The following is a 22,815-nucleotide window of genomic DNA, read 5'->3' as shown; positions in this document are numbered from 1 at the left end:
CCACGGTGCCATACGTAAACAACAAATCCGTCAAGTTATGAATGACATGATGCTGTAATTGTATACGCAAGAAACAAACGGTCCAGTTCACCCTTCAGTGCTGAGCGAATCTAAAAAAAACGCCATGTGTTTATAATTTCATTATGGTACGAATAATATGGGAACGCGAGTCACATTGGGGAGAGAAAAAGAAGAGTTGTAACGTTGTTCCATCTAACGAAAAGAGTTGCTATTGATTTGTGCCATTCGGATGAGGCAATTGAAGGCGTTGCTTTTGCAATTGCTGTCATTGCAAGGAAAAATGACATGCCAAGGGGCTGAAATTGTATGATTGATGTAAAACTGAACCAGCATTTCGACGACGGTTCCTATGGAATTTTGACGGTTGTCTGGTGAATGAGTATGCTGCGTTGGGAACATGGTGGAGTTGGCAGAGGAAGGTCGATTGCACGCATGGGATTATTGGTGTAAAGTGAGGACGAAGGACGTTATAATGTTTCTGTAATGGAGTTCAAAGTGTTATGCGCACATGTCTAAACTTTTCTGATCGAATGCGATGAGTGTCCCGTCAATGATGAGTTGTAACCTTTAAGGGGTACCTTCATTCAGGAAAGGAAGTAAATTACAACTAATTTAATTCGCATGGAAAGACATCACTGAGTGGGAAGCAGCAAACAAACGTACTCAGCCGGAGCAGAATTGTCATGCTTGTGCATTGTCAAGTGCAGGAAGAGAAAGCCATCTTTGAGATTTCATTGCTGTGGCTTGGCGATTTAGAGGCCGTCGACATGCACAGCGAGGAGACAGCAGGTAGCGCTGGAGAAGAGTGACATTTTATTCTGTCCCATGCATCGGATAAATCGTGAACGTTGGCGTGAAGCGCATTAGCAGCAAAAGAAGGAAGTACGCTATATAGGAAGACCTGAGATGTTTAAGTCAGTAAGCGGCTACCACGATGCGTCTGTACTTCATTCCTCATTGAGGGTTATCAAAATGTGGTTGGAACAATACTCTCTGTTAGCTGGAAGTTGAGGGAGGGCGATCATAGTATCATGGAACACCAACAGTAAGGGCGATGTTATTCGGAAAATTAAGACTGTACCGGCAACATCCCCACCAGGCCCTATTACCATAAATCCACTCATTTATCCTGCCAATCGTCCTGACACTACCAGTAGTTTAGCATGGTGAATCAGCCGAATCCGCACATATTTCGACTGTGGGAGGAATCCGGAGCACCCAGAAGAAAACCACTCGCACACATGGAAAAAATTCAACTCCGCACAGACAGTGACCAGAGGCCGGAATTGAACCAGGGGCCTGGAGTTGTGTGGCAGCAGTGCTAGCCAAGCTGACACAATGTGGTTGACATTCTTTACATGGTGTGAGTTCAATGACAGAGCTGCAACATCATCGCATTTGTGACGACGTGGTTATGATGTAGTTGGAGCAAGAAGGTCGTTTCAGATCATTGACGCTCACCGGTTGCGAGGTTGCCGTCCGTACAACAAAATAACAACGCTGAGCCAGAATTTTCATAACTTTTGAATCACAATGCCAACACGTTAATACACAAATTTCTCAGGGAGACCGTTTTAGTGCGTGCGGCGGAGGGAAGAATTATGATGACTAAAGTTGCACGGACATCTAACAAAAAATTCATAGGGAAACAAAATGCGATACGCAGGAGATTCAAGGTGGAAGTATAAAACTGAAACTGGTGTAATGATTACAGGAAGGTACTTCGAAAGAGTGAATGGAATTACAGCTGTCAGTTGTCGGAGTGAACATTTTTCGGAGCACGAAATGCGTTGAGATGAAGATGGAACGCCGTCTCCTGGCACTGGGTTAGTATCTTTAAGAAGCATAAGAAACACAAGAAATAGGAGCAGGAGTAGGCCATCGAGCACCTCGAGCCTGCCCCGCCATTCAATAAGATCATGGCTGATCTGTCGTGTCTCAGTTCCACATTCCCGCCTTCTCCCCATAACCCTTAATCCCCTTGCCAGTCAAAAATCTGTCAGCCCGCGTTTTAAACATATTTAGCGAGGCAGCCTCCACCACTTCAACGGGCAGAGAATTCCAGAGATTCACCACCCTTTGAGTGAAGAAGTTCCTCCTCAATCCCGTTCTAAACCGCCCACCCTTTATCTTGATAGTGAGCCCTCTAGTCCTCCTGTCCTTTCTGAGCGGGAAGAGCCTCTCCACCTCTATCCTATCCATCCCATTCATCATCTTATACGTCTCAATGAGATCTCCCCTCATTCTTCTAAACGCTAACGAGTACAAGCCTCCTTTATTCAGCCTCTCCTCATAGTTCAACCCCCTCAACTCCGGTATCAGCCTAGTAAACCCCCTCCGCACTCCCTCCAAGGCCAAAATATCCTTGTGTAAGTGCGGCGACCAAAAATGCACACAGTACTCCAGCTGCAGGCTCAACAGTGCCCTATACAGCTGCAGCAAGACCTCCCTACTTTTATATTCAATCCCCTCGCTATGAAGGCCAGCATCCCATTCGCCTTCCTGACCACCTGCTGCACCTGCAGGCTGGGTTTTTGCGACTCTTGCACAAGAACCCCGAGGTCCCTCAGCACTATCGCATGCTGCAGTTTTTCGCCATGTAAGTCATAGTCCTTCCTACCATTATTCCTACCAAAGTGGACAACTTCACATTTGCCAATATTAAATTCCATTTGCCAGTTCCTGGCCCATTTGCCCAGCCGATCTAGATCCTTCTGCAACCTCTCCACACCCTCCGCACAATTTGCCGTTCCATCAATCTTGGTGTCATCAGCAAATTTCGACACCATACACACGGTTCCCTCCTCCAGATCATCTATATAAATGGTCAATAACCGAGGCCCCAGCACCGACCCCTGGGGCACTCCACTAGGCACCAACTGCCAATCCGAATAGCACCCATTGACCCCAACTCTCTGCCTGCTATTTGACAGCCAATCCCCTATACTTGCTAACACCCTACCCCCAACTCCATGCCCCCTGACCTTCTGTAATAACCTCTTGTGAGGCACCTTTTCAAACGTCTTCTGAAAATCAAGAACCACCACATCCACCGGCTCTCCTCTGCCCACCGCCCTAGACACATCCTCACAGCACTCCAATAAATTCGTCAGACACGGCTTCCCCTTAATGAAACTGTGCTGCGTCTGCTCTATCAAACTATTCTCCTCAAGATGCCTCGCTATTTTCTCCTTGATCACGGATTCTAACATTTTACCGACCACAGACGTTAAACTAACCGGCCTATAATTCCCTGTCTTTTGCCTGCCACCCTCCTTAAAAAACGGCGCAACATTAGATGTTTTCCAATCTTACGGCACGTCCCCGGAATTCAGCGACATTTGGAAAATAATCACCAAAGCATCCACTATCACCTCCACCATTTCTTTCACACCCTTGGATGCATTCCATCCGGTCCTGGGGACTTGTCCACAATCAGTCCTTCCAGTCTTTCGATCACTGCCTCTCTAGTAACAATAATGTTTTTCTTTCCATCGCGAACACCAGGCAAATTATTCACGTCCTCCTCCGTGAAGACCGAAACACGAAAGTTATTCAAGGCCTCAGCCATTTCCCCATCGCCTGCCACTCAGTCCTCCCTCTCATCCGCTAAGGGTCCAACGTTCACCCTAGCCAGCCTCTTCCTTTTTTATAAATTTATAAAAAATCTTACTACCCTTTATTATATTAAGCGCTAGCTCAGCTTCATAGTTTATCCTACCCTTCTTTATCAACCTCTTTGTCATTCTTTGTTGACACTAAAACCTCTCCCAATCCTCTTCTCACCCACTACTCTTAGCTACTCTAAACGCATCAGCTTTCATTTAACACTTTCCTTTACCTCCTTCGTTATCCGCGGCTGATTATCTCTCCTCCTACGATCCTTTTTAACCATCAAAATAAATTTCTGCTGAGCACCAAGAAAGATCTCCTCAAAGATCTCCGCTGTTCCTCAGCAGACCTACCTTCCAACCCGCTCCGCCAATCGATATTCGCCAATTCCTTTCTCATCCTATTTTACTGCCCTCTGTTCAAACAAAGGGCACATGTCCGGGAACCCACTTTCGCCTCCTCCATCTGCATCAGAAACTCTACCATACAATGATCACTATCCCCAAGGGGATCCTTCACCACAAGGTCCCTAATTCTACCCGCCTCATTACGTAACACCAGATCCAAGATAGCTCGCTCCCTCGTCGGCTCCAACACACATTGTTCAAGGAAACTATGCCGGCAGCATTCCAAGAAGTCATCCTCAAGCCCACCGCATCCAGCATGGGTCGACCAATCAATATGTAGATTGAAATCCCCCATAGTTATCGCCGTACCATTCCTGCACGCAACATTTATTTGCGCGTTAACAGCCCGCCCCACCTCCAGATCATTATTTGGGGGCCTATAAACGACACCCACCAGCGACTTCCTCCCTTTGCAGTTCCTAATCTCCACCCACAACAATTCCACTTTCTGCTCTTTGGCTCCTATATCATCCCTTACTACCACCCTGATGCTATCCTTAATCAGCGGAGCTACGCCCCCCCACGCCCCCCCACCACCCCAGCCCCCCACCCCGCCGCGACCATTTTCCTCCTGCCTCTCCTTCCTAACACTTGATACCCCTGTACATTCAGCTCCCAGTCCCTGTCACCTTGTAGCCACGTCCCTGGAATGGCCACCAGATCATATCCATTTGTGCTGATCTGCGCCACCAGCTCATTCAGTTTATTCCGAATGTTTCGTGCATTCAGATAAAGTGCCTTCATCCCAGCCTTCACCTGTACCCTATTTGCCAGAACGCCACCAACCATACTCACGCCCCCTACTCCTTTTATTACTGGGACATCCTTGGCCTCTTCCCTTACCTGTACCCCCTCCTCTACTTTAGACCCCTTAATTTTACCTAACCTCGCACCCTCCCCCCACCCCCCCCCCCCGCCCTCCCCTCCCCCCTCCCTCCCAATTAGTTTAAAGCTCTATGTTTTCATCGAACCCGCGGAGTATTAGCGTGCCAGTGTCAGAGCGGTCTTTCACGGCTGCCGCGATCTGAACTTGTGAACAGGGTCCGTTCAGGAGCTGCACAGCGGCAACGTGGGTTTAAGTTCCTTTTTGGGCGGGCGGCTGGGTTCGCGAACGGTGATTCATTGTGTTATTTTTACATTCCGCTGAACCCCGATCTGCCCGGCCACAGACTGACTGTCCACTAGGGGACGCGGCAGAACAGGTGTTAAAGAGTAAGGATATTACTTTGGGATTTAAGGTTCAGAGACAGCACCCTGGGATTTAAGGTTAAGGAGGACGCCCAAGGTTTCGGGCCACTGGGATCGGACTCTCAGTGTTCGGTACACGTCCGGGCGCTGCAAGTCGGTGAGGACCTCTGCAGACGCGAGTGATCGGGCCACTGGGGGCAAAATCCGCGACGAATTTGCTACATGTCCGGGCGCTACGAAGTCTGGAGCCTCTGTGAGTGCCTCGACCACTACAAGCAGGAGACCTCTGCCAGCTTGCAAAAAACGACGACACATCGGGGGACTCCGACCCGCGGTCGACTACACGCCAGTCCGCACCCAGGTCCGGGTAACACCCTGGGAGATAGGGAAACGGCCGCCCTCTGAGAGTCGATTTAGCGATAGGGGTTTGGGTAGGAGCTAGTGGCCCCGGTCACTGTAGTCGGTAGCCTCTCGGTATACTGTGGCCTCTGCGGAGAGGCTGTGCAGAGCTCACCTACCTCTGACAGCGGCAATCTCCCCACTACACGCAGCCGTGCTCTGCGGTTTGTCATTGAAGGTAGAAACGTACGAACAGTGGCAACGCTTGACCATAACTCAATCAGAGATACACACACAAGTATTTGTGAAAGCATTAGAGCCAGGGTTGGAACACTACTGACCCTAGTAAAGGAACCGAACATGGATAGCAACAGTACACCTTTGAATAAGGACCAGAGGGGCTCTCACCCGCTATCCAGCAGACAAAATAAGAATCTAATTAAAAGCATGATGAAGGCAAAGGAGAAGCCCCATGACCCTCTCGAAACCCAACGGGAATGGTGGGCGAAAGAGAAAAGGAATAAGGATGACAAGGCTTGGATCCTAATGTTAAAGTCTCATTTCACCCTTGCGGGACGAGTTCATGAATATGTACAAGGCAAACTGGAACAAGCAGCACAGAGAACACACCGCTGTGATGGCCGCTAACCCTTTGCTGCCAGCGCTGTCCGACCTCTCACGCGAACCTCCGAGTGAGGAGTGTCCTGGCTGGAAATGTTTAGTGGATGAAGCAGGTTCATTATGCCCAACAGCGGGGAGCATTCCACCAACCACCGACCCCCAATCCCAGAGCGTAATGGCAGCCCCCGTTAAAATTGAGTGTGTCCCCGGAGGGCAAGGGGGAGTTGGGCAAGGGCGATCTGCCCAGGCTCGGATAAAGATGACATATGTATTCCTTACCCGGGGGTCACCATGAAACTGCTGGACAAACGCCCGACCCTCCAGCCCAGACACAGTTACGCGATCTTCTGGCAAAAACTTAAGGAGATGCAAATGTGTCACAATTTATATACTCGGGTTATAGCAGGGGTCGTCAGAGCCAAAATGCCGGAGAGTTATAGGGCCTATCTTCAGGTAGAGCACCAGAACGGGACCTGGTGCGCGAACCTGAACGAGAGCCGCCGAGAGCAAGGCAAAGCTCTGACGGATTTTAAAGATGATATTACCCAAACCGTGGGGCGAGTCCCCGTCAGCTGGAAAGCAATCGTAGGGGTAGTGCAGGGGAAGAAGGAATAAGCCCAGGAATGCAGGCGACGCAAATGTGACGCCATTCTGGCCCATGGGGGAATGCCCGATGCCGATAGACAGAACCCCGCATTCCTCCAGCTCTATAAGGACGGGCTGAGCCCAGCGCACCAAGCAATCCGAAAGACCAGGTTGGTGAACTTCAACACTTTTGACGAGCTAGAGAACTGGGCAATTACTGTAGAATACCAACAGAGAAAGATCCAAAGCGCTAGGGCAGGGGAATCTTCCCTGGGAACTGACGGAAGGGGCTGCCATAGGTGTGGGAAACCTGGTCAGTATAGAAAGGACTGCCGAGTCCAGACGCCGCAATCCTCCCACATATGCCACAATTGTGGCAGGACTGGACACAACGAGTCAGCTTGCCGTAGTAGGAGGTTCCCAAGGAGAGAGGGAGAGACAGCCGCCCCCGCACAACCCCACCCCCACTCCCCCAACCCCCGGTACGACCAAACCATGGCAAGGGCCACCGCCCTGAAAGCGAACGAAGTCATTTCCGATACTGCACACCTCAGGCACCAGCAGTTGCTGGATATGATACAGAAACAGGTGGTGCAAAAGACGGCATGAATTGCATCGGCCCCCACCCCGGAGTCAACCCCCGCATCTGGATTAACGCATCGTTAGGGGGCCGGCGATGCAAAATATTAAATTATACGGGGGCCGCGATATCCCTCACCAACATGGCACTTCATAAAACCCACCGTTCCATCGTACTAATGGTGGTAGGGGGAAATACAACTACAGCTTACCAAAGCGAGGCAGTCCAACATCTTACACCCAGTACACTTCTGGGTATGCCCGATCACGAGGGAACAATCTTGGGAATAGACGTCCTGGGGGAGTTAGGGGCGGTGGTGCATGCCTTCAACAAGCCCCCGCTGTGGCCTGCCAGAAAGGAACACAGAAGTGGGATTCAGTTATACTGGGTCCCGAACAAAAACATGGCTGCAGCCCGGGCAGGAGACCACACATACATAGCCCGAGACAGGGGAAAGGAAGGCATAGTAGGGCTTCAATGCCAACCATTACCCAAGTCTGGGCAGCAGGGAAACAAGACTGCGGCTTTCTAAAATTCCCTTCCCTACACATAGACGGGCCGATCCACAGCCCTCGCAAACAACAGCCCATCAAGCCCGAGGCGATACAGGCCACGGAGAAAATCGTTCAGGCTCTGGTTGCCCAGGGTATTTTAAGACTTACAGTGTCGAACACCAATTCCCCGATATGGCCAGTCCGTAAGCCAGACGGAAGTTACCGACTGACCATAGACTACACTGCCCGAAACAAAATCCGCCCGATAGAACATCCCATAGTCGCAAGTCCATCCACTATTTTTCACGGACTCCGACCTGAACATGTTATTTTCGCTGTGTTAGACATAGCAACCGGATTCTGGTCCATCCCGCTTCACACGGTCTCCCAGGAAAGCTTCACCTGGACCAGTGGAGGGAAACAGTACACGTGGACACGCCTCCCCCAAGGGTTCCACAACTGTCCCAATATTTTCCACCGAGTTGTGAGTGAGTCTCTTGAGGGCTGCGATATGTTCCCAAATAGAAGTACCTTCCTCCAATATGTGAGCAACATCCTTATTGCCACCACCCCACCGCCGCCCCCCCCACCCCCCACCACACCCCGGCAACCTCACAGGACATGTCGGCGCCCTGCCCACAATCCTGCGCGCCTTGCAGGCTCCGGGGTTTCAAATCAACCTAACCAAGGCACAGATTGCACCACAGGAGGTCAGGCATTTAGGAAAACATATAAGTCAAGGAAAGAATGCTCCCCTCCGATCGGAAGACGGCGATTATAAATATGCCCCGTACAAACACAGTTAAAGGGGTGTGTAGAGTTATGGGACACCTTAACTACTGCCGGAATTTCATTGACCAGTTCGCATCCCTGGTTGAACCAATTCAGCGGCTGATCAAAGGGGGAAATCCAGGAGCAGGAACGATCGAGTGCGGACCGGAACAGGAGGTAGCATACGCACGCCTAAAATCGGAACTGTTAGCAGCTCCAGCCCCAAGCCTGCCGAACATAACCAAACCCTTCCACCTCTTCTATGAGCCAGAGGAGGGATTTTATTGCTCCGTGGTAACCCAAGAATACGGGGATACCATGCGACGGTGGCATATTATTCCACCCGACAATCCCCAGTAGCCCAGGGACTGCACAAGGGTGTGGCGGCTCTAGATTGTGCCGCCTCGGCAGTCAGGGTATGCGAACCGATCGCTATGTCAGGACAAATCATTTTATACACGAAACACACCATCGTTGAGCTCCTGAATACAGACCGACTCCGGGCTGTTTCGGACCCCCGAATGGACAATTGGGAAGCGGTACTCCTCCCCCCGAGAGTGGTCCGTCCAGACAGTGTGGGACACTGGGAAGAACCCCGCTGAGGGACTCCTACCTGAGGGAAGTCCACACTCCTGCCCGATTAACCCAGACACTGAAGAAGAGGGAGGGATTAATGACCAACCCCGAGATAACCCCCACCTCACACTGTATGTCGAGGGGCCCCGAAGACAAGTAGAGGGGCAATACCGCACAGGGTGGGTAATAGTAGACCAAAAAGGGACTCCGGTCGCAAAAGACACGATGAGTGGGGAGAGCTCAGCCCAAGTGGACGAACACATAGCCCTCAGGGAAGCCCTCAAGACAGGAAGGGGAAAACGAGTAAATGTGTGTACTGACAGCCAATATGCGTTTGGGGTGGTCCACGATTACATGATGGCCTGGAAAAGGCGCGGAATTATCACCACAGGAGGAGGAGGGGGGCGGGGGGTGGCGGTGGGTGGCGCATGAAGCTCGAAAATGTAATACGAGACCTGGTAGCTGCAGCCGGGCTGCCCTCAGAAGCACCCGCAATTAAGATAAAAGCCCACCAACGAGTAAAGAAAGCGGAACAAAAAGGGAACAAAATCGCAGATGCTGCAGCCAAGGCTGCAGCTGGGGAAGCCCTCCCGCATGTAGCCGCCACCCCAACAGCACTCTTGGAGGAAGTAGGTATTTGTAAGCTGCAGGGTAGTACCAGCCCAGATGAGGTGGCACAGTGGGAATAGGCAGGGGCGTCCAGCGACAATGATGGAGTGTGGCGCAGAGGAGATAAACTAGTCGCCCCCTCATTTATACGCACCGAACTGCTCCGACGCCACCACGAGCCAGACCACTTCGGCCAGGATGGGACCCTGGCCCGAATGTTAACTGATTGGTGTTGGCCAGGGATGGGACCGGATGTCGCCAACCATTGCCAGCGCTGTATCATATGCGCCCAGCACAACCCCGGCCGACCCCTGAGAGTCAAACTGGCCCACCAACCCCGACCAAAAGGACCCTGGGAAAACCTGCAGATCGACTTCAGAGGCCCCCTACCCACTAGCCGAGCGAAGAAATATTGTTTCGTCTTAATCGATCAATTCACCCGCTGGGTGGAAGCATTCCGAACTCGGGATTGCGAAGCCACTACCGTAGCCCACATCCTAGCATACGAAATCATCCCGAGGTGGGGAGTCCCACTACAAATCGACTCCGACCAAGGAACCCACTTCACAGGTAAAATAATGAAATAGGCTAGTAAGACCCTGGGAATCAGACAGCGATTCCACATCACAAACCACCCTCCAGGGAATGAACCGCACACTTAAAAACGCAATTGCCAAGTCAGTTGCTGAGACATGTCAGGGGTCGGTAGATGTCCTTCCCTGTATTTTAAGGCGCCTACGAGCCACCCCCAGTCGCACTATAGGACTTACACCTTTTGAATTAATGACGGGGAGGGCAATGAGACTCCAAGACAACATAGCGGTAGGCGGAGAAGGACTGGCACCTCTCCGGGATAAAATGAAAACAGGCGTGCAACAGTTAGACCACCAACTCAGAGAGCTACACCACGCAGCCAGAGACCAACCGGCTATTAAGGGCCAGGTTAGGAAACATGACATCTGCCATACCCCAAAACTGTCCCAAGTAGGGGACAAGGTTTTGGTCCGGGTTGCCCCCGATCAAATAGGGTTCGCACCAAAATGGGTCGGATCCCATGAAATTATCCTCACCAGCGACGTATGTGCCTGTGTTGACATGAAAGGAAAAGGCCGCTGGAAACACTGGTCACAGCAAAAGGGATACCACTGGGGGCGGGGGTGGGGGGAGTGAGGGGGGTGGGGGAAGGTGTGTCAGGACAGATTGACTGTAAAGACAAGAGTAGTCCGTCGACATAAACGGGCCACGTATCGAACCATAGCTAACCGCCTCTATCCACACAGCGGAGATCGAATTAACAACCTTCATCTCTAGGACGGAGGACAGCCACACATCAGCCACGGCTCTAATATGTGTATATATGAAGAAAGACATAGAGGCATGCCAAAGTAGATTAGTTTATAGAGATTCGTTAATATTAAGTTTCTAATACCTGGCGGCCACCAGGATTTCTGTACCCTTCCTACCCCTCTCCAGGATGATAACCACTGAGAATTGCCCTGTCCGTAATCTTCTTGTCCTGGCTCGCCATCCAAGGATACATCACCTATCAACAATCTCACGGAATAATATTCAATACGTCCCAGGCGTTGTGCGTGCCGGCAGCACCATACCACAAGAACAACAGGATCTATTCCAATGCATGGCTACAAGTCCATCCAGGTCTCGATATGACATGCTTCACCTGCAGATTGGATAAGACCCAAACATGTATCCAACGGCCAGACTCGCTGAGCGACTCTGGCTGCACCTTTGGAAAGATCTGCACCCTTCCCGAGGACCCACGGATCCAGCCACAAAGAGACATATTGAAACCGGACACTGATATTTGCGGATACTATGGACTAGTTCAGGCTCCAGTAGTTTCACAATGTGTGTGTTTTGTACTTCCTACAACGCGTGCCCCCACGACCACGACGCCCGAAATCTTACCCTGCCCCTTGCTGGGGTGGGGTGTTGTGGAAAGAGGGAGAAACTGTATATGACAATGTGAAACACGAAATCGTGCCTATTCTGGTCGATATTTCAGGGATCCAGGTACTGGGACACTGTTCAGAACTGACACGAGACATGTACCAGATGCTCGGCAGGGCAACTATTAATCGGGCTATCAATGCGATGGGAGCAACACACTACAGAGACAACACACACAATCTCTCTCTCTCACACACACACACACACGCACACAAACAGAAACAAAAGGTGCATAGTCAATGACATCCTCACAGGGATAAATATAGGTTCCAGCGTGGTTAGCTTAATTGACATCCAGGGACTCAATAACAAGGTAGAACTGTTGAAGGGCGTGAGGAAAGATATCCTGGAACAGTCACTAGTCCAACAAGCCGAGCAGGCTCTTTTGGGGGAGAGGCGTGCCCATACTCAACTAGATGGAATCACAATATGAGAAACACACGGCCGTACCATTAACCGCTTATAGATAGAGAGAGAGAAAAAACTGCCCGGGTACAACAGGGACAGCTGTGCCATGCGTATGGTCAGAGGATGATCGGTCAGTTAATCATAATTTGGACCAGGTACACAGGGGGGAGGTGCCCGATTCGAATGACAGCACCCGGCTCGCACAACTCGCAGATCAGAAGAGGGTGCTGGATCGCCGAACCTTGAAAGGAATGACACGGGTATATCCAGTGATCCCAGACCGCGAGCTGAGCAACAGTACGGGGGTAGCGATGGTCCTATTGATTCCAATAGTTACACCAGACTGGGGACCATTTCCTATCTTCCAGATTGAATACATCGGTGTTGTTAGAGGCAAGACCTCCCTCCGCTGCCATATAACCGAAGTTACGGCCATCTCAAAGCATGGCGTGACGTTCAGTATCTCCCTCTCGGGATGCAGAGAGGAAAGACAACCATTTGCCCTCACCCACTGAGACAAGGAGAGGCAGCGGAATGCGGGTTTAACAAAACGCAGGGCTGTACCCTAGGCATTACACACATTGATCCACACTTTGTCCTGGCAGGATATGGAGGACGAGGCAGATATTGTGTAGCCACAACAAGAGCATCCTTCATATCCAACGGGCTGGCATGCCCGATCCCCAGCCCAAATTTCTGCTTCACGCCTCGCCTACCGGTCACTATTGGCCAGGTCCACATCACCAACATCCGAAGTCGACAGACCCTGACACTTAATGCCACGAACCCATTGAGAGACGATCTCAAATATTGCTGAGAGCCAGAACACGCTCCAATCCCGCACTTAGCAGAAGTACTGAGAGAGCTCAGTCTCAAAGTGGGATACTCTGTTCGATTGCACCACCAGCTACAATCACATATCAAAACACTAGAGCAAGGCACAGAGTCAGCCTGACAGAGGCAGACAAGGGTTCAGAGAGTGTGGGACTGGGGTCTAAGTGTAGACATTCACCCTGGCTCGGGATAATCTCGCACATACTGGTTGCCATCCAAGTCATACTGGCAATATCCTGGGGGGTCATAATGTGCTGTACATACCGCCAGCGCAAGAAAACCGAAACTAGGAGGGAACTAATCAGAATGATCAGAATATTGGACAATTTGCAAATCGGGAAGACTTCTCCCGCACACACCTAATTTGACAAACCCAGGGCTCCCCCAAGATGTACGACTGCAGCGTGCAAATGCAGGAAGCACCGGACATACAACTGGTCAAGAAAATCGGTCTGAGGGAGGCGGAACAAGCCCGCTCCCGACCGACAGGGTGGAACTGTTATCGGACAACAAATTGTTCGAAATTCAGCACTCAAAATGGAAGCAAACTAAAGCTATCCTCAGAGCCCTCCACTAAAATCACAAAGTAACAGACACTGATCAGGAGGCAAGAGCATGGCTTTAGAATGCAAATGAGGGCTAGCACATAATGAAAATTGGACAGGATGGCACCTATAGGAACTAAATTAAAGAACACATCCCCGCCCCATCAAAATCAGCACTTCGAAACCAGTCCAACAACCCATAGAGACACCTAAAATTAAGACAGTTAAGGAAACGTCGCCGGCCCCTCAAGATGAATAACACACCTATGTTTCAAACCCCAGAGATTCTAGACCATTGATAACCAACCAGACAAAAACGATTAACACACACTTAAGACAATTGCTTCGACACTCGAAAACACCGAAACAGGATGGCTGAAGTCAAATACGGTAAATGAAGGATTAGCATTTGATTAGCATTTGTTCTGGGACCCTTGTTGTTTGTCATTTTCATAAATGACCTGGATGAGGAAGTGGAGGGATGGGTAAGTAAGTTCGCTGATGACACGAAGGTCGGTTGTGTTGTGGATGATCTGGAAGGATGGCAAAAGTTGCAGCAGGACATAGATAGGATGCAGGACTGGGCGGAGAAGTGGCAGATGGACTTCAACGCGGATAAATGTGTTGTCGTCCATTTTGGCAGAACCAACGGGATGAACGAGTACACTATTAAGGGCAGAAGTCTGAGTAGTGTTGAGGAGCAGAAGGATCTTGGGGTCCGGGTCCACAGGACTCTTAAATCGGCCTCGCAGGTGGAGGAGGTGGTCAAGAAGGCGTATGGTGTACTGGCCTTCATTAATCGAGGGATTGAGTTTAGGAGTCGGGAGGTAATGCTGGAACTTTATAAGACCCTTGTCAGGCCTCATTTGGAGTATTGTGCGCAGTTCTGGTCGCCTCACTATAGGAAAGATGTAGAAGCTATTGAAAGGGTGCAGAGGAGATTTACAAGGATGTTGCCTGGACTGGGAGGCATGCCTTATGAAGTTAGGTTGAGGGAGCTGGGACTCTTTTCCCTGGAGAGACGAAGGTTGAGAGGCGACCTGATAGAAGTTTACAAAATGTTGAGAGGAATAGATAGGGTGGACTCTCAGAGGCTATTTCCCCGGTTTGAAATGGTCGCTACGAGAGGACACAGATTTAAGGTGCGGGGAGGGAGGTTCAGAAGTGATGTTAGGGGTAAGTTTTTCACTCAGAGGGTGGTGAGTGAATGGAATCGGCTGCCGTCAGTGGTGGTGGAGGCGAACTCGCTGGGGTCTTTTAAAAGACTTCTGGATGAGTATATGGGGTTTAATGAGATTGAGGGTTATAGATAGGTCTGTAGGTTGGTAGGTGATGTGGTCGGCGCAACTTGTGGGCCGAAGGGCCTGTTTGTGCTGTAGTGTTCTATGTTCTATGTTCTATGTTCTATGAACCACGAAGTTCAGGAATAACTGTAGCCCGTTGTCGGGGAGTTTTAGAGCACTTTCGGGACAGTCCGATTGTATGTCCTGACTGTGCTTCTCCGTCCACGTAAAGAAAACAAAGCTGTGCCGTTATTGAACTCTGAGTCCGTAGTGGTCGTTTCGCCCACTCGCGCGAACATGGCAGTGGAAATCATCGATGCAAAGGCAACGGAGTTTGGAGATTTGTTCCGTTGGAATACTTGTGTTGTACCTCAGCAGTAGTCAATACTTAGGACTCTGAGAAAGGTAGATTTGTCCTAGAAGTGTGGCAGGGTTGGATGTGAGGCCAATGAGATGGTGTCTTCTATCGATGTCTGCAGGGATAGGCGAATTATTGTGGATCTGCGCAACCTCGGAGGTCGGAATTAATTTGTCGAACGACGAAACTTTCAAGGCACTTCATAATAATGTATGACAGAGCCATTGGGCAGGAATCATGAAGGAACGTAAATTGGCTGGTTTTTTTTTAACGGTACAAGTAAGGTGATCGAAAAATATTGACTATTTACGTGGACGGACTCTCATGCAGATCTGTAATTGTTTACAAACTCATCTGACGTCCTTCCTGAGTAATCACCATCGTTCTTGGAAAAGAGTTTAGCGATATTGACTACTGTCCGTCAATTCGACGCATGCTTCTACAATTGCCGTATCTTGCTCATTGAAAAGCTGTTTGCTATGTCTGGTCAGGTAGACTTCGCAATCATATTCTTGTGCAAAACAAACATGATTTTTTTTTGTAAGCGAATTCACACTTTATGCTAAATTTCTACAGGCATTTGTTGCCAGGACGAAGTGCAGCTTCATTTTCATTACGAAACAATCAATTGGCATTGAATAAACAAACAAAATCCAATCGCTAACTGTGGTTTCATTTCACTTGTTACGTTAACAAATATTACATTTGCTGTTTTTTCTTGAAAGTCAAAGTTTTCTTTTATCTGCTTGCCTGGCACACTCAAGTGTTAAGTTCTTTAAATCATCAATAATTCTCCACAATGCAAGTTAAAAGTTGCGGTCCGTATCTAAGCCGGACGAACACGAACTATTACTTTTCTTTCAGTTACTTTGAAATCCGTGCCTGTTGAGCTGAGGTTGAATGTTAATCCAAACACTGCAGAATAAACGAAGCTGTTCTCATATAAATATAGCAGAAATTGTAACATTGTACTGTTTCAGACTTATTTTGCATTGAGTGTGACACTTCAGAATATTACATATGCACAATTAAATCTATTTGCTTTATGTATCCTGATGTCTCCTATTTCGTCAGCAGCAATGCATTCACAGGAATCGCATGAATACAAGTCTCTTCAATAATTTGTGAAGTGTCACTGCTGGAATGGCATGATTTTCGACTAAATACTAATAATACATCTCATAAAGTTCATATGTTTTTGATCATTTTCACATTTTCCAGAGCATAAAGAATGTGAAAAAGTTAAGAAAACTTCAGGTAAGTCAAGGGTATAAGGTTTGGTATGCAACTTAATAAAGTTGTCATCACAAGTTGTAATTTTTCGTTATCTCGGCATATCCTGTACTGAAATATGCCAAAACATGCGGCATCTGTGAACCAATATACTGTGGCTTGTTGCACAACTTAACATCAATTGCAAACTCTGTTATTGTTACATGTTTGGAAAACGCCACAAGCAGATGACAGTGTGTTTGGTCTTCACGAATTAAGGGGAACATGCTGAAAAATACTCTGGTCTTTTACTCATAACAATAATTACCTACATGTTTTGTTTTTACATTTTGGGACGAGGAAGTTATTTGAGAACTCATATTCAATTTTCAACGACTGTGAAAGGATGAATTGCAACCAACGGACAGAAATATGAGAGGAACCCTGCTTGGAGTAAATTGTCGTTGGATTATTGCAGACAGCAGAAAAGCGCACAGCAAAAAAAAATGCACCGTACTTTCAAACAAAAATCATCCCATTTATTCTTTTTGTCCAAAATACTGTTCGTGAATGAAATTGATCTAATCGGGAGGATAGGTTCCAGCTATCAGAATGGCAAACTAAAATCTGTTGAAAATGCAAAGTCTTCCTTGCTGCATTATTACCAGCTGAAACACAATCGGAATTCCAACAAGTTCCCCAACGCTAATGGTACTCAGTAGTGCTGAATAACATCTTTCAGTGAGAAAACATTCGGTGGTAGTCTCATTGCCGCAGAATATTTCGGGATGAGTGCACAATATATGACAGACTTATTTGTCAAGTCGGGTAGTGATCTCCATTATTCTGAGACCGGGGTCGCGAATCTCAATGACTGCAATATGTGCAACAGGAATTTCCTACGTAGTAAAAACAAACAAAAACATTCTGAAATGAAGGACAGCAGAAAATAAATCACAGACTTGGAAAAATGATGTTTCAGTGAACTCCATATGTTGTATAGTCTTGTTTCCAACAAATGTGGTAAACAAAATGTGGTTAAGTTACGTTTAAGTAAAAATACAAATAGCATTAAATTCACCAAAAAAGCACAAAGATTGGCAAGTAGTAACACTGAATAATACACTTGAGGATTCGGAGAAATTTCAATTCGGCAAATGTGGTCCACGTATACGATGAAAGAGGGATGTAAATTCTAAAAAAGGCTTGGGGGGTGGGGTGGTGGTTAGCACACGGCAAGCTGAAGACTTGTTTCTACAGTTGTATCATAAGAAAGATAATACCAAAAAATCATTAATCTGTCCCTGTTTCATTCAGTAACAAGGGAATATAAATGGAGATAATGGAATTCAAATGGCTGAAGAAGTGAAACGGTACTTTGCTTCTGTATCCAGAAAGGAAGTCAACAATAATATTCCAACAGTTCTGATAGAAAGTCGGTTTACATGAACCGGAGGAATGTTATTATCAGTAGGGAAAACGTTTTGAAGAAATTGATGGGGCTGACCGTCATTACATCTCCAGCGCCTGTTTATCCCCACACTCGGTTATTTAGGGAAGTGCCCGTGGTAGTAATAAATAATTGGTTGCTATTTTAAAGAACGGTTTTATGTCTGCTTTGTTTCCCAGAGATTAATGTGTACTTCGTTGTCAAAATAAAGTAATTATTCTCAAAAGGTTGAAGATATAACAAAAGGAAATATATAAAAAAAATCGAACAAATCCACTGAACGTAATTGCATTACAGGGTGAAGTGCGGGAGTCCATGATCAATGATATCATAGTTCAGCTTTTGGAAAGCCATGGCATAATCCGAAAATGTCAACATGGGTTTAGAGACGTGGGATCGTGCTTGGAGATTCTAATGACATTCATTAGTCGAGTTTACCAAGGGGAACTTGTATTTGTGCAGATTTTCACCATTTAAAAGTCTTCTTATGCGTTTTCACAATTGTTCTGTACAAATTCGAGCTTCGGCGCAAGCACCGTACAACCTTTTTCGAAACTTGCAGGAGGTCGTGCACATCTGGCGTACCACAACCCCACCCAACACGCTTAATAGCGATATAGATGAAAGCCATTAATTGAGCGGGTTGAAGTTTTTTTTTCCCCTTCTGTTGTAACTTATAACGCATTATTAAATCTGGCAAATGTTATTTTCCTCCTTGACAGAGAAAAAGATGGCCGAACTTGAGACAAGTAAGCCATTCAGCTTGACGATGACTTGGTTACTTCGATTTCGTGTTGGATAATGTGAATAATTTTGGCATGGAAAAAAAGAAAAAAAACGCGGATGTCTTGAATTTCAAAGCACTGCATTAATTCTAATTGTTCCCATCTTGGATGAAGAACAATTGTGAACTGTCATGATTTTGAAGGAATGATATCAATTAATCTAACAGCTTCCACATTCCGACTGAAAGGAGGTAAAACAGGAAGTAGCATTTGGAATCTTACCGACCCTCCTCAAAACATTATGCCATTGTTGCGCGCCAAGAATGTCATTGAAGTGACTCATGCATAGTGTGGGGTTTCTATAATGGTGTGTCAAACGCAGGAACTCAAGTGTATAACGGCAGCATTTTCAGTGCCCTGGCAACTTGCCGATTTTTTTTTCACTTTACATGAGTTAACATTCCACGTTTCTATGTTGTAGATATTTCATCTTGGAAGTGATGTAATTTCCATTTCAACAAATGGCTGAGTAGTTCATCTTGAAGTCCCTGGGTTCTAATTAAATTTGCCTGGTGTTCCACGAGTGGATTATCTCAATATTTTACCAAAACAATCCTGGAACAATTGTCAGTATTCAGTCTTCCGGCCACGCACACGTTCTTCATTGGTTGAGCGGCTCATGATTGTTCTAATGGTAAAGACAAATCTTCGTCCTTCATGTCACTGATAAGGGGTCAGCTATTTCGGAAAATAAAACAGATGGAATTCTTCCAACATGAACAAGCGACCGAAAGTTCTGTCAGAAGTGTGTTCTTTTTTCAGAAGATATTGTAAAAGATTCACGAAACTACGAGGGCACAATACGTCAGATTGAAAGTTTGTGTTGAGATCGGATTCAAAATAAGATGACTTGTCATTATTTTTGGGGGGATAGCGAATGTGCGCTATACGTTGCCTCATGGGAGACGGAAGCCTGAATCATTTAATGGTTTTACCAATGATATAGGTATACTTTGGTAATGAATAAAAATTAATCCGTCGAACATATTGTGTGATGCATCTGAGACTATGAACAAGTCAGCAAAATTCTGTTTGAATGGCGCGCAGGGTCCAAAACTGAAACGGCTCCTTCAGCTCCAAGTTCTGAAATTGCTATGCCCCAATGTTAAAATACAAACAACTCATCTCTGTTACTGATAGCGATTGCATGCTTATTATTAGTAGTGCACATGGTTCTGCATTATTAGAGAGGAAGAAACATCCACTTCTTATCCATTTATTCAAAACTGCTCACGAACTGAAATGTATTAGATAATTTAACTCTTGTTTATTTCCAGAACACGTGCAACTTCATCTTCGTTTGCCCAACGTTTTCGGCTAAGGAAAAACGTTTATCCGAGATATTACCCTGGAAAAGAATCTTTGAACTGGTTCAGATGCATTTGCAAGTCCACAGAGTAAATTAGACTTCATAAGTATCCATTACACTATTAGTCCTCCTATTCACCTTTTGTACTACTGAGGAATTATTGACCTGGTTGGTCCAAGCAAATTAATGCAGCAATTACAGTGGACACACACAAAAAAAATCATTATTTGGAAATCTCAGCAGAGTGAGGCTTCATACTTTGCAGCGGAGAATATCTCGCCACTGTATGATTTCTTCTGAAATAATTAGACCATAAAGTAAATTCGCTGTAATAATGCATACATCGAGTTGCAACAGTTGAAACATTGGGAGATTTGGGACAGTGAGCAACCCTTCATATGATACGTCCAGAAAATATTGATGGAAGAATGAATATCAGTGTCTGCTGAAAGGAAGAAAAAACATAAGAAGTGATAACTTGCCGCGTAGGAGAACTGGGGGATTATTTCCGCATTTTACCGAATGGAAAAATATGATTATGATGGATGAAAATATGTCTTAGTCTAAATTTCAGCAGACGTCTTTCGACATTAATGAGCTATGATTCCGCCATGAGAAAAAAAACTCTTCACAATGGGGGTCGGGCGGAGGGGAAGGGGGGCGGGGTTAGGGCTGGGGAGGGCTCATTGCCACGGTGCCATACGTAAAAAGCAAATCCGTCAAGGTATGAATGACATGATGCTGAAATTATATACGCAAGAAACAAACTGTCCAGTTCACCCTTCAGTGCTGAGCGAATCTAAAAAAAAGGCTGTGTGTTTATAATTTCATTGTAGTACGAATAATATGGGAACGCGAGTCACATTGGGGAGAAAAAAATAGTTGTGACGTTGTTCCATCCAAAAAAAAGAGTTGCTACTGCTTTGTGCTATTCGGATGAGGCAATTGATGGCGTTGGTTATGCAATTGTTGTCATTGCAAGGAAAACTGGCATGCCAAGGGGCTGAAAATGTATGATTGGTGTAAAACTGTACCAGCATTTCGACGACGGTTCCTATGGAATTTTGACGGTTGTCTGGGGAATGAGTATGCTGCGTTGGGAGCATGCTGGAGTTGGCAGAGGAAGGTCAATTGTATGCATGGGATTATTGGTGTAAAGTGAGGAGGAAGGACGTTATAATGTTCCTGTAATGGAGTACAAAGTGTTATGCGCACATGTCTAAACTTTTCTGATCGAATGCGATGAATGTCCCGTCAACGATGAGTTGTAACCTTTAAGGGGTACCTTCATTCTGGAAAGGAAGTAAATTACAACTAATTTAATTCGCATGGAAAGACATCACTGAGTGGGAAGCAGCAAACAAACGTACTCAGCCGGAGCAGAATTGTCATGCTTGTGCATTGTCAAGTGCAGGAAGAGAAAGCCATCTTTGAGATTTCATTGCTGTGGCTTGGCGATTTAGAGGCCGTCGACATGCACAGCGAGGAGACAGCAGGTAGCGCTGGAGAAGAGTGATATTTTATTCTGTCCCATGCATCGGATAAATCGTGAACGTTGGCGTGAAGCGCATTAGCAGCAAAAGAAGGAAGTACGCTATGGAGGAAGACCTGAGATGTTTCAGTCAGTAAGTGGCTACCACGATGCGTCTGTACTTCATTCCTCATTGAGGGTTATCAAAGTGTGGTTGGAACAATACTCTGTGTTAGCTGGAAGTTGAGGGAGGGCGATCATAGAATCATGGAACACCAACAGTAAGGACGATGTTATTCGGAAAATTAAGACTGTACGGTCAACATCCCCACCAGGCCCTATTGGCGTAAATCCACACATTTATCCTGCCAATCGTCCTGACACTAGCAGTAATTTAGCATGGTGAATCAGCCGAATCCGCACATATTTCGACTGTGGGAGGAATCCGGAGCACCCAGAAGAAAACCACTGGCGCACACGGAGAAATTTCAACTCCGCACAGACAGTGACCAGAGGCCGGAATTGAACCAGGGGCCTGGAGTTGTGTGGCAGCAGTGCTAGCCAAGCTGACACAATGTGGTTGACATTCTTTACATGGTGTGAGTTCAATGACAGAGCTGCAACATCATCGCATTTGTGACGACGTGGTTATGATGTAGTTGGAGTAAAAAGATCGTTACAGATCATTGACGCTCACCTGTTGCGAGGTTGCCGTCCGAACAACAAAATAACAACGCTGAGCCAGGATTTTCACAAATTTTTAGTCACAATGCCAACACATTAATACACAAATTTCTCAGGGAGACCGGTTTAGTGCGTGCGGCGGAGGGAAGAATTATGATGACTAAAGTTGCACGGACATCTATCAATAAAGTCATACGGAAACAAAATGCGATACGCAGGAGATTCAAGGTGGAAGTATAAAACTGAAACTGGTGTAATGATTACAGGAAGCTAATTCGAAAGAGTGAATGGAATTGCAGCTGTCAGTTGTCGAATTCAACATTTTTCGGAGCACGAAATGCGTTGAGATGAAGATTGAGCGCCGTCTCCTGGCACTGGGCGAGTATCTTTCGTCATAAGAAACATAAGAAACACAAGAAATAGGAGCAGGAGTATGCCATCTAGCACCTCGAGCCTGCGCCGCCATTCAATAAGATCATGGCTGATCTGTGGTGTCTCAGTTCCACATTCCCGCCCTCTCCCCATAACCCTTAATCCCCTTGCCTATCAAAAACCTGTCAACCCGCGGCTTAAACATATTTAGCGAGGCAGCCTCCACCACTTCAACGGGCAGAGAATTCCACAGATTCACCACCCTTTGGGTGAAGAAGTTCCTTCTCAACCCCGTTCTAAACCGCCCACCCTTTATCTTGATGGTGAGCC

Source organism: Carcharhinus amblyrhynchos, chromosome 16, assembly GCF_965287045.1.
Source record: "Carcharhinus amblyrhynchos chromosome 16, sCarAmb.v2.hapA, whole genome shotgun sequence".
NCBI classification, from domain to species: domain Eukaryota; kingdom Metazoa; phylum Chordata; class Chondrichthyes; order Carcharhiniformes; family Carcharhinidae; genus Carcharhinus; species Carcharhinus amblyrhynchos.
Note: the sequence above shows the minus strand (reverse complement) of the source record.